The sequence below is a fragment of the Heterocephalus glaber genome, unplaced genomic scaffold, assembly GCF_053883595.1.
Source record: "Heterocephalus glaber isolate CG9 unplaced genomic scaffold, H.glaber_assembly_v1.0 deba00000943, whole genome shotgun sequence".
Classification (NCBI taxonomy): Eukaryota; Metazoa; Chordata; class Mammalia; order Rodentia; family Bathyergidae; genus Heterocephalus; species Heterocephalus glaber.
The window spans coordinates 3,119,972-3,132,529 of NW_028258175.1; the positions used below are offsets into that span (position 1 = coordinate 3,119,972).

General features: G+C 50.2%; 1 protein-coding gene across 23 annotated transcripts in view; it reads left to right on the forward strand.

The window, feature by feature from the left end:
* The window catches only part of Hrct1 (histidine rich carboxyl terminus 1), a 255,785-nt gene that overhangs the window by 126,785 nt on the left and 116,442 nt on the right, over window positions 1-12,558 (forward strand). For 17 of the 23 annotated variants that reach the window (XR_015450373.1, XR_015450372.1, XR_015450361.1 and 14 more), the window contains one exon: window positions 1-12,558. This exon is cut by the window's left edge; it is cut by the window's right edge. The exons of the other annotated variants lie outside the window; for them this stretch is intronic. The gene's annotated coding sequence lies outside the window, so the exon portion shown is untranslated. 23 annotated transcript variants of the gene reach the window in all.

The window sequence follows — 12,558 nt, forward strand, 5'->3', positions numbered from 1 at the left end:
AAGCAGCATCACCTGAAAGCTTTTCTCCGGGGAGCGTGGGGTGGGGTCCTCCGGGCTCTGGCTGGCAGCGCTCAGCCTGGGAGGGGAGGGGAGGATCCCATGTTTGCTGCTGCTGCTGCCGCAGAAGCCCCGCCACGGTGCCGGTCCCTTGGGCCCCTTCTTGACCTGTGCAGTGACACAGGAGCAGGGCGGATCAGGAGGCCCATGTGTCCCTGCCTCACTGCCCCAGGGGCGCAAGGATGCCCAGCCCTTTCCTCCTCGAGCTCCTCATCTGGAAGTGGGGTGGGGCGACAGCACTTTCTCCTAAGGTTGCTTTGCGATTTTAGCACTGCTATTTATGTCCCGACCTGTTCATACTAAGTGCTGGTATGCATGTGTGTAACATACCCACAGCCTGCATATTTTTGTTGAAGAAATACAATTTAAACTTCTGACATCAAGCCCACATCAGAGTCACATACTGCTATATTCAGAGATCCACTAACAGGTTTGAAAGAAGTCATTTTCCCAAAACTTTAAATTTATGTCCCATTTCTGGATCCTACTGCCCACAGGGAACACAAAATTAATAATATTTCAGAACTCCCATAATTATCTTATGAAAAGCATAATTATATTGCTTTGCCCTCCCTAAAGGTGTTAAAATGTTAATGCGTTCATTTGAGAAGCACTGGGACTCTGGCGATCGTTTGGGTATTCTTTTAGTTTTAAATATGTCAAGAGCCTCCTCAAAAGGCAGCAGGGGCCAGGGCTGTCCAGCCTTCTGGGGGTGACGGGGTGCGGGGGAGGGGAGAAGAAGATGAAGGAGGAGGCGGAGAAAGGGGGGGGGAGGGGCCACTGCTCTCCGCCGGCCCAGCCCCTGCTCTGGCCAGAGGGGAGGTAATTACCACAGAACACTGCTGCTCCCTCCGCGGGGCTTCTCAATCTTACACAATTTCCCGACTTGTCATGCCCCCTGCAGCCCTCTTAGTCATGTTGCAGCTCAGAACGCAGTGTGGTGGAAGCAATTACTGTTGACACTGTCACGGTGTCTTGGTGCTTGTCGCTTCGCCTGTTGCCAGGGGCCAGCACCCCACAAGTGGCCACCTGCCATTTCCTACCCCCGCCCTGCATCCTGGTATCCAAGCTTTAGGCAGCCAGCCTGGAGGAACAGGACGGTCACTGCCTGGCCCAGCCCTGCTTAGCTGCCCAGGCCCAAGACCCCGGCTCAGACTTGCCCCACGGAAAGAATTTAGTGTTTTTCGGGAGCAGCTTAGATTTGGGAATCAGGTGGGCTTGAGTCTCCATCTTGGTGCCATAAAGAAATTACTCTGTGTCCCGTGCACTCAATTTTCCTTACCTGCAAAATGGGCTTTGGATGCAGGACCAAAACCAGAGGTGCGTGGCTGCAGAATAGCAGGTGTAGCCCTGTGCTTAGCGTGGGTGTGTGCGAGTGTTGCAGGAAGCAGGGCTGGCACTTGTCACGCGTCCTTGAAGCCCAAGCCCAGGGCTGTGGGCATTCTGGGTGCACCCCCAGGACACGGTCGGGGTTGCATTCTCCCCATCTCCAGCAGTGTCAGCTTTTCTGCTCCGTGTTCCCGATTCTGGCTTTGTTCCCCTCTGACCTCCCATGGGATGACACCTTGAGACCCATCCTCCTGGGGGCCCAGGTCCTGTTCTACGGCTCTCAGGGCTAAAACCCTTCTCATTATCAGAACCGCTGGGAACCTTGCTAGAAATACAAGTCCCTGACTTCAGAGGCACGGAGGGGGCTCAGTAGGTGCAGTCATTGGGGTCCTGGCACCGGCCCTGGGGCTGCTCCTCTCCCAGCTCCACCTGGAAGAAGCAGGGTGACCCTTGCCCAGCAGCCACATGGAGCCAGTGAGATGCCACTGCATCCGTTCCCCAGCAGCCACACCTGCAGCAGCCACCAGGACTGGCATTAACAGGACAGAAGGCCTCCTGGACTGGACCCTTTCGCTGCTCTGCTAACACCATCACTTTTGAGAGCTTTCTGAAAACTCAAGCCCAGGCTTTTACGGATCAGAGGGCTGGGGAGCCAGGCGGCCCAGGTCACACCGGGCATCCGGGGGACCCCAGAGGTGATTGGGGAGTGTACACGCCCTGCCTGGGGAGGCTGGAAAGGGCCGGTGGCCTCCTGGGACGGGGGCCCATGGGGTCTGAGGCAGGGCCAGGCTGGCTGAGGACCCCCGGGGCAGCTGCTACTGACACGAAAGTTTTCCATCTCTTGTCAACCTGCAGAGCCCGTCCCGGGTGCGCTCAGGCTCCGGTTGCCCCTTCCTTTCCTCCTCTTCTCTTCCTGCTTCCTCTTCCTCTTCCTCTTCTTATGTCAGGGCTCCTCCTCCCTCTCTGCCTCCCCCTTTCTTCTTCCCTGGCCTCCAGGAGCCCCCACAGGCAGAGCGTTCCCAGGGGGCGGTTGTCCCAATCCACCCCAGCTGCCAGGAGAAAGTGCCACTGCCCAGGTGGCTTTGACAAGGGCAGTGTGTGTCCTCACGGTTCCGGAGGCGGAGCCCCAGCCCAAGGCACCGTCAGGGTGGCTTCTCCTGGGAGTCGTCCTTCTGCCTCTCTGGGTCTGTGTCCACCCGCGTCTTCTCTCTGTCCGTCCCTGCTGCCTCTCCCATGTCCTGGTCTCCTCTTCTTACGAGAGCACTGGTCAGGTTGGCTTCGGTCCCCGACTTGAACCTCGGTAACTGAACAACTTCTCTGAAGACCTTATCTCCAAACACAGGCCCGTGGGTTAGGGCGCACCCATAGGACATCATTTGACCTCTGCCGCCTCCCTAAAGGCCCTTCCTCCAATGCAGTTACATTCTCAGGTCCTGGGGTGCTTAGGGGTATAGTGTAGGAGTTGGTGGGGAGCCTCCACCCGGCCCAGAAAGGGCCTGTCCTGAACCACCTCCCTCCCCACCCTGTAACCCAGCCCCAGCGCATCTCCCAGAAGCTGTCTGGGAGCAGCTTCAGGCACTGCTCTGCTGGTAATGCTGGATGTGCCAGCCACGTCCTCCAGAAGGAGGCTCTGGGCATCCTCATCCCTGCCCAGAAACTTAGACCCCGCAACTCATATTCTCTCTCTCTCTTTCTCTGTCTCTCTCTCTCTCTCCCCGTCTCTCCCTCTCTCCCTCTCCCTCTCTCTCCCTGGTGTGCTGTAGTAAGGGGAACACTCTACCACTAGAAGGAGCTGATATCTGCTGGGGCACAGGGCTGCCGCTTTGTGTAACTTCCCGGATGTTGTGCCAAGGAGTAGCCCTGGAATGTCAGCCTTTCCAGTTTTTAAAAAAGTAAACTGTCCCAGGAGGGATGTGAAGCGGAGAGTTGCAGAGTTCCTTAATGGCCTTCCCTCAGCTTCTCCCAAAGTTAGTATGTCATCTGGCCGTGGCACATCTGTCAAAATGAAGCAGTTAACTTTGGTACCATGCTATCAACCAAATCACAGCCTTCATTTAGAGTTCACCTTTTCCCCCATTCAAGCTCTTTGTTCTGTTCCCCAAATGTTCCCCGATGCAGAGTTCCATTTGAATTTAGCTCGTCACTTGTCACACTGCAAAATAGAGGCTCAGAAGTGGAGGGATGTGGACAGGGCCTTCCTGTACAGAAGTGGGTTGGGAAGCCCTTTTTCTCTTGCTGTTTCCTTCCCAGGCTGCATATGCGATCCCTTAGGGATGCTCTGGAATTCCCATGTCTCTCCATGGAAGCCACTGCCACCAAAGGGAAGCCCTTGGCCCCCCTTGGAGATGGGGCCACGTGGCTCATGCACAGACCCAGTGGTGTGGCTCCCTCCATGGTCTGCAGGGAGAGTTCAGGCGAGCTTCCATAGCCTGGTCTCTGGAGTGGGAATGATGTTAACTCAGGCCGCTGTTTATGTCCTCTGTGCCTCAGTTTCTTCTTCAGTTAAATGGATAGAAATTCACGTTGCTCTCTAAGGGGTCGGATGAGTTGTACCCACACATTAACGCAAGACAATGCTCAGCAAGCAGCCCTCAGCCTCAGCTGCAAGGCAGACACTGGGGACTTAACCACAGGGTGTGGGCCCGTGCTGGGGATTCTGATTTTATTTGTGTGGGCTGTGGCCTACAGGTAAGGACTTTTGAAGCTCCCTGGGTGATTCTAATGTGCAACCCAGGTCAAGAATCACTGGTTTAAATAAATATTTCTTCCCAGTCCCACTTCCAGGGTCTTTCGGTCAGCAGCTTCAGCAAGAAAGCAAGACTCCGAATTATGACTGGTAGGAGGGGAGACCGTGGGTGCAGGAATAAAGCCTCATTACTCCTCTAAAAAAGACAAATAACAGCAAACCCCAGCACCTACTCAGAGCTTATTGGCACAGTGATTTGTATGCGTTACTTTCACAATGAACCTCTAGCCCACGTCCTGTTATCTCCATCATTGCACAGACGGGGAAACTGAAACCAGGGAGTTGGAGTCAATGCTTAGGGTTGCACAGGTATTCAGTATTGGAGCTGAGCTCTCAGCCAGGCCAGTATCCTTAACCAGAGCAGTGAGGCGGTCTTGGGGTATAAATCTGTGATTATGATGGCTTTGATTACAGATGCTATTAATGGATCTCCTTTCGGGTGCTGGGCACTGAGCTAAGTCTTGCTCCCTCCAACAGTTGTGAGGAGTGGTTACCTTTGCTCCCATTTCCCAGGAGAAACAAGCACTGTGTTATGGTTTGCATCAGAAATGTTCCCCAAAGTCTCATGTGTTTAGAGGTGGGTCTTTTGGAAGGTGACTGGATCGTGACTAAGCACATTAATGGACTAAGCTACTGAAGAGCTCACAGCTGAATGTCTTGTTAGGAGGTGGGGCCAGTTGGAGGAGGTGGGTCACTGGGAGTATAACTTTGAAGGGTGACTTTCTTCTCTGGCTCTTCCTGCTCTCTCTGTGGCTCCATGAGGTGAGGAGCTTACCTCTGCCCCGGCCTTCTGCATGGACTGAAACCTCTGAAACTATAATACCTTGTCTCCTTCAAATTATGTATGTCAGGTGTTTGGTCACAGCAAGGAAGAGTTGACTACTATACCCTCCAAGAGGTGAAATGACTCACTTAAGTTCATACAGCTCATCGAATGTTGGAGCTGGGATTTGAGTTCCTTTCTGCTCAGCTCTCAGACTCTGAAGTGAGGTGGCCTGCTTGGAAAAGATCAGCCCACATCAGCAGGAAGCACGGGACCCTTTTCCAGGATCGTTAAGAGCATCTGAGTGAGCCATGTACAGATATAACTGTGCCCAATTTCTTCCAGAATCAGAAAGTGATTGACAAATTGACTTCATTTCTAACCACACTATGACCCACACCCAGGCCTGGTTTATACCAGTTGTTTTTCAGCTCAGGATGCATCGCTGGGAAAACTGCAAACATGTGGCATCTGCTATGGCTTCCTGGTGGGAACTGGCTGAGCTTGTCAGTGGGGTCATATTCTTGGCAATTGCCTTTCTGTCATCATCAATGTGTCCCTGTGGCAGGAGCATGGATCTTCTCCTTGTCACTCCACTCCAAGACTTTTAACTGTCCCCAGGCCCTACCTGTGATCTACATTCAAGCCCATTTCCCATGCTCACACCTGAGCCATTGCTGGTATGGGAGAGAAGATAGAAAAAATCATAACAATTATGACCAAGGCAGACAGTAGACCACCAGAGGATTTCACTCCTTTCTTCTACAGGGTATAATTGTTGTTGAAAAGAGGCTGCCCATCCACAGGCTTGAATTCCTAGGCTCCCTTGTACCTAAAGAGGTCATGTGGCCAGTCTTAACCAATGACGTGTGAGCAGAAGTGATGCGCCTCATATTTGGGTCCAACTGGGCACCTTCTCTGTTTTTCTCTATCCCTCACAATGTGGAGAAGATTCTAAAGGAGAGCACACTCCAGGGATCTGGGATCCCAAAATGACCCTATGAAAATCTGCCTGACTAGGACAGCCAGAGTAAGTACACTGAGTGAGAAACAAACTTTTTTTTGCTAAGTCACTGAGATTCTGTGACCTATCTGTTACAGCATCTTGCTTGACCTTAACCAACACCATAGCATTAGTAGAACAACTGCTATGAGCCAGTCACTGTGCTAGGTCTCCATTATCACCTCCTATATTTCTCTCAACTTTCCTGCAAAGCTGATATTACAGTAGAGGGAGCAGGCTCAGAGAGAGAAAGTGACTTACTCCAGAACAAGCACCCTGAAGACTCCCATAGTTTCCAGGACCTGACATATCCAGCCAGTCACGGTCCTTTGGAGTTTGCCTCCTCTGTCATCTGTTTCTCCTCTCTTGAACTCACCCATTCTAATGCCCGGGCTTCTGCTTTCATGGTCTGCTGATGCTTTGGAGGCCCCGTCTTACCCTGGCTGTGTTTCCAAGCCTTGGAGCCCTTCCCCACCCCACAGGTCATGTCTGAAATACTCCACCCAGAGCTCTTTCCTAGAAACACTGTGCTCTTGCTTCCCCTGACCCCAGACCTTGGTGGCCCTGTACAGGGTTGGTTTTCTCCATGGCCCAAGGTCCTCCTTGCTTTAAGTAGTTAGGTCCAGGATGGGGACCCAGATGAGGGCAGGACAGGTAGGAGGAGGTAACCACCCCGGAGGCTAACTCAGATGGGGGATTGGGGGGCAAATGTCAGTCGGACACAAGGAACAGGGTTCCTGGGGAGCTCTGCTGACCTCACCACATCCTCTCTGGCTGTGATGCACGTCTGTGGTCCTTCCGGCTCCACAACTTTCCTTTGAGAAAGTTGCCACTCAGAACATCCTGTCTCTGTCACCCAGGCAGCTGTGACACACACACACAGCTGATTATAACCCCCTACCTCTGTCATGATGGTTTGCTGGTTTGGGAATGGATGCATGACTCAAGATGGGCCAAGTATAGCATTTTATTGAATGTTTAAGTTTTTTATTTTTTGAAGGAGGAGGAGGAGGTGTGGTACACTGCCTTTGGGGGGTTGGATGTGGTGGTTCTGTCCTTTCCCAAATGAGGAAAACTTATGAATGGTAGGAAATGGTAGAATCAGTCAAATCCAAACATAAAGAGGGCATCAGAAAGGTAGAGATGAGGGGGCGGGGCACGTGTGTGAGTGGGGAGCGTGTGATTTTCTCTCTAAGCTATGGACCCGGCTGTGCTATGCTAAACTTCCCAGTTGCATGAACCGAACAGCCCCTGGTCTCAGTCTCAACTAGTTTGAATACGATGGCTATAACTTGGATCCAAAGTCTAGAATGGCCATTTGTCACGTCAGCCTGCAGCTCGACTGACTTTAGGATTTCCAGACAGACTCACCTCCCATCCTCACCCAGGGGAAGCTTCCTTCTGTGTGAACACTTTTCCTTTTACTCTTCTGTTTGTTTCATACTCGACTCCAATTCATCCTTCAGTCTCAACCTAGGAGTCCTTTTCTTCCACGGATTCTTTCCTGGTTCCTCCCTCAGAGCTGGTCCTCCTCCTCTGTGTCCCTCAGTCCTTTCCTTTCAGTACATGGATCTCTCCAAGGTCAAGGTCTGCCTTGGTTGGATGTGTGGTTGGATCCTAGCAGATGAGCACAGGACCAGGCACACTGAATGGCTGGGGAGATGTTCACAGAAGTGGTGTCTTAAGGAGTGTGGCCCTGCTTTTTTGTGTAGTGTATTCCCGGATGTCATGGGTACATCTCTGCATCATTCAGATCGATGCCAGAAAACACCTGGCAGATGGCAAGGCACATTTGAGAACAGTTTGTTGAAGGGATCGTGCACAAGGAACTGGGTGGGGTAAGAGCAACGAACAAGAGAGGGCGAGGATCCCTGGGACTAGCAGGAATGAGGGCCTCAAAGGGAAGGGGAAGGAAAGTTTCCCAGAACCCAGAGGGAGCAGCAGGGAGGGAGGTCACTGAGGAGGACCTATGGGTTTTATGGGAAGAAGAGCATCTACTGCAACCTGTGGCCATCAGGGAAACAGAATCTGACCTTCTTTTTCCCCACTGGATTCATGGCCCTTTTGTTGCTGGGACACAATACCTGACACTTACATGTTAAAGGAGACATTTAATTTTGCTTCGAGGTTTTCAGTCTTGTAGGGTCAGCTGGCTTCAAAGTAGGAAGGAAGGTCCCAGGAGAAGAGTACAGTGAAGCCAAGCCACTTAGTCCATGATGGCTGGGATGCAGAGTAGGGGTGTCAGAGAGGAAGGGGCGAGGGAGCAGACAGACCAAAGGCACGCCGCCTGACCCACCTGCACATCCTGAAGAGTGCTCCCCCATCCTCTCTGATCTGCTCACCTCTCCTATAACCAAACCCACGAGGGGCTGGAGCCAAGGCAGCAGATTAGTACAAACCGTAGAATTTTATCTCCTCAGCTGCAAAGAAGGAGGAAAGGGTGGAGTGAACCCTGAGGGACAAACAGCCTCTGTCCCAAACTCTGTGACAGTGACTCGCTGTTCTCCAGAGCTTGCACTCCCAGGTGCTGACCAGACTGCGGCTCTTCAGAGAGGCACAGGGCAGGGGGGTGGCCTTTCCCCCAGAGATCAGACACAGACGGAGAAGCACACGCATCAGTTACGAGGCAGCCCCTTGTACACGCCTGTGTCCCACGGCCTGACCCCAGCCGGCCACCGCTCCCAGGAGTGAACAATGCTCAGATGTGCTCTCTCACTGTCACCAGTCTGACCTCCCTGACACCAGCTCCTCAGCACAAGGGAGCAGCATTTATAACACGTGGATAATTATTCTTCAAGTGAATGATGCTCTCAGAGGCCTCCTGGTTGAATAGGTCAAAGCAGACAGGACACACTTTGCAGAGCTGAGGGGCCATGAATGCTCTCTGTGATGGATTCACAAAAGAGGTCTCTTTTGCCACAGCCCCATGTTCACAAGGGATGATTTCCCTCGGTGTCTCTTAGCCACTTCCCATGCTAAATGAAGATAAATGTCAGAGAAGCAAACAGCCTTCAAATTGCCATTGAAAATATTTAGAACAAGCCATGAAAGGCTACTCCTTTCTCCCTACTATGGAGATTCAATTTATCTTCTGAGAAATGTCCCCTTCCCTCTGACGGTAGATACTGTTCAGAGAGGTGGCGATGCTTATTGAACACCTACTGTGAGCTAGCCATTGTGTTCAGCATTGGGAATGCTGCAGCAGACTGAGGAGATAGTGGCCTTATTCTCAAAGGGTTTACTCTTTAGTGTGTGCTGTGTAGGGAAATAGATAACAAAGAATAGATGTCATGGCAGATGGTAATAAATGACCCGAAACAAAAATACATCAGAGCAGGGGGAATGCCGAGGGACAAGGTTTGGAGGGTTATTTCAGACAGAGCACTTAGGGAAGACTTTCTTGTAGCATTTAGGCAAAGGAAAAAAAAGCGAGGGAAGCTAAGTAGATATTTGAGAAAAAGGGTTATAGGTAAGGGGAAGAGCATATGCAAAGGCCCTGAATGTGGATGGGGCTGGTGGGTTTGAATGGCAGCAAGAAAGCCAGTGTAATTTTAGCACAGCACAAGAATGGGAAAGCAATAGGAGACGAGGTCAGAGAGAGACAGCCAGGGATTTATCACATAGGAAATGTTGAGCTACAGTAGAATGCCAGGATTTTGAGGCTGGGCGTCATTGGAGCATTTTGAGCAGTTGATTTTACTTCTGTTATACAGTAGGATTATTCTGCAGCTGTGCTGTTGTGATCTTTGTAGGAGAAGGGCAGAAACAGGAGTGTGAGTTGGGAGCCACGGCGTTCTTCAGAGTGAGAGATGACACAGGCGTAGAGTAGAGTGTGACAGCCAGCGGGCAGGGAGTGCCAGCCCCGGGTGCACTTGCACAGAATGCTTGTGGATGGCTGGACGCTGGGAGTGAGACGGGGAGAGGCGTCGAGGACCACTCTGCGAGTTTTGGTCTGAAAAACTCGGATGGTGGAGGTGCCCGTTAACTGGGATAGAAGGCCAACAAGTCTGGAGACAGAAACAATGAATTCAGCTTTGCACATGTTAAAGTGGGAGCTGCTCCTGAGCAGCCGAAAGGCGATGCTGAGCAGGCATTTGATACTGGCGCCTGAGTCCAGGACACAGGTTGGGGACATCGTGGTACAGCTAGTACAGAAGCCATGGAACTGGTGGAGACAAGCTAGGGAGGCAGAGGATTTGTTCAACAAATGTTGTCGAGAATTATTTAATGTGCACAGCAATTCCATGTACAGCATCAGAACATAGCTCATGGTCCAGTGTGGAAGACAGACAATTAACAATGACTTCCGTCCAGGGTGACAGATATTGCTCTGCAGGAGATACAGGAATGGTGAAAACACATAGAAGAGGTATGGACCCTGGGCTTGGGACTCAGGTACGGCTTCTTGAGGAGGTGACATTCACGCCAATACCTAAAAAGATACAGGTAGCTAACAGTGGCCTAGTACTTTATAAGTGCCAGGTACTATTTCAAGCACTTTGCACTAGGGATTCTCAAACTTTGCTGCCAAGCAGTATGACCTGGGAAGATTTTAAATATCCCAGTGCCCGAGCCTGACCCCAGACCAATTAAATCAGAATCTCTGGGAATGGGACTTAGGTATCAGTATTTTTAGAAACTTCCCCGCATTTCCAACATGCAGCCAAGTGTGAGGACCAGTGTTGTATCTGCTCATGAAATTCCCTGAACCACAGACCCACGGAGAAGGCCTTATCATCCCCACTTTACAGATAACACATGGTGGTGTGACACAGATGCTTAATGTCATGGAGCTAATAAGTGACAGAACTGGATGAGGAGTTTGGATGCAGAGTCCACATTTGTAACTTCTTCCATGAAGCTCTCATGAAGGGCCCGAGGAGGAATTAATTGGAAGGGTGTGGTAAGAGAGAGTGTTCCGGGGTGGAATTTTGAGGAGCTAAAGTAGATTAATGCAATGAATGCAGAACAAGAGTAGAAAATGCACATTAGTTTGCCCATTCATCCAATCCACAAGGCTCCCATATATACCTCCCACGCACCAGGTACTTAGCTTGACACTGGGGAGGCTATGGGTGAGGTGAGACCATAAAGTTTGCAGCACAGTGGGGGGAAGTGGAAGTTAAGTAAGCATGCACATATAATGTGTGATCAAAAATACGATGAATGTTTACACTAAAGATTATTGCAGTAAAAGGATCACTGCCATGAATTTCCTCTAAAAATACTTCCTCTTTCTTCAAACACACTTAGCCCATTGTTCTTGCCACTTTCTGAGCAGTTCTGGAAGTCTTCTTTCATGGATAACTTTAGCTGTTCTGTCATGGCTGCCTTGATATCCTGAGTTGATTCGAAATGTTTATCTTTCCTGATCATTGTGACTTTGAGAAAGAGCCAGAAGTCCCATGGTGCCAGATCCATTGAGCAGGTGGATGAGGACACACTATAATGGCTTTTACAAGTCTGCCTTCCTATTGGATGGCGCTTGGCAGTAGCATCCACCATATTTGTGATTACACTTTGTAAAAACACTCATGAAAGAGGACTTGCAGAACTGTTTAAGAAAGTGGCAAGAATGACGGGATAAGTGTGTCTGAAGTGAGGGGGGTTAGCGAAAATGTGTCTTTTACTGTAATAGAAAATTTAAATTAAACACACAGCTCTTGTAAAATTGGCGTCACTTTGGGGAAGAGGTACTTTGTCTGAACTAGAAAGGCAAATTAAGAAGGGCTGAGCCACCAGGATATGGGTGTAATCCTTACATACAGACAAAGAAACTGAGGCTCCAGAGATTAGGTTATATTCCCAAAGTCTCCCAGCTGGTACCTAGATCAAGTGGGAAATTGAGCCAAGGTGAGTTGAATTCTCATGTGCCTTTTTATTTGTAGCAAAAATTCTCAGACTTTACCTGGTTGAGAATGCCCTACAAAGCTTGTTAAAAGTCTGAGTACTGGGCCCCATCCCTAGAGTTTTGTGGGGGTCTGGGGTGGGGCCTGAGAATTTCTATTCCTATCAGTTTTCCAGGCGATGTCTATGCCCTTCTGGGGACCACGCACAGGAGACATTTCCTACAGCGTGGGACCCTGGGCTACTCCTCAGAGGAGGAAGTTCTTGTTCCAGGTCACAGCGTTGTGGGTAGAAGTCCCTTCGGAGAAGATGTAGATAAAACACGAAGGCTGGTGGATTTGCAAAGGCTGGAGGCATGCAGGGACCTTCTGTGTTGCAGTATCCCATTGTAGAAAAAGAGCAGGGTTTGAGGCAGATTCCTAGGTTGTAGCCATCTGTTTCCATACATCCATAGCAGCTGGCAAGAACCTGGACCTCTTGTCCACTAACAGTTTATAAGCCCATTAGAGCAACGAGGTCTTGTTGACCCCCAAGTTGAGGTTTCTTATCAGAGAAGCTTTGGGCAACTTCCTGACTTTAGCTCAAAAAAAGAAATCTTGTCCCCTTTTGAGATTAGCAAGAAAATATTTGCAGATGTTCTAGGATCTGTCATATTTTTATTCAACAAACATTTTTTGAGAATTCATTGTGTCCTTTGGGAGTGTGACAGTGAACAAGACTAAAATATTTCTACTTTTATAGAACTTCCATTTCAGCTCAAAGATCAGGAGACAGTCAGTGGACAAGATCATTTTAGATAGCATGCTGGATTTG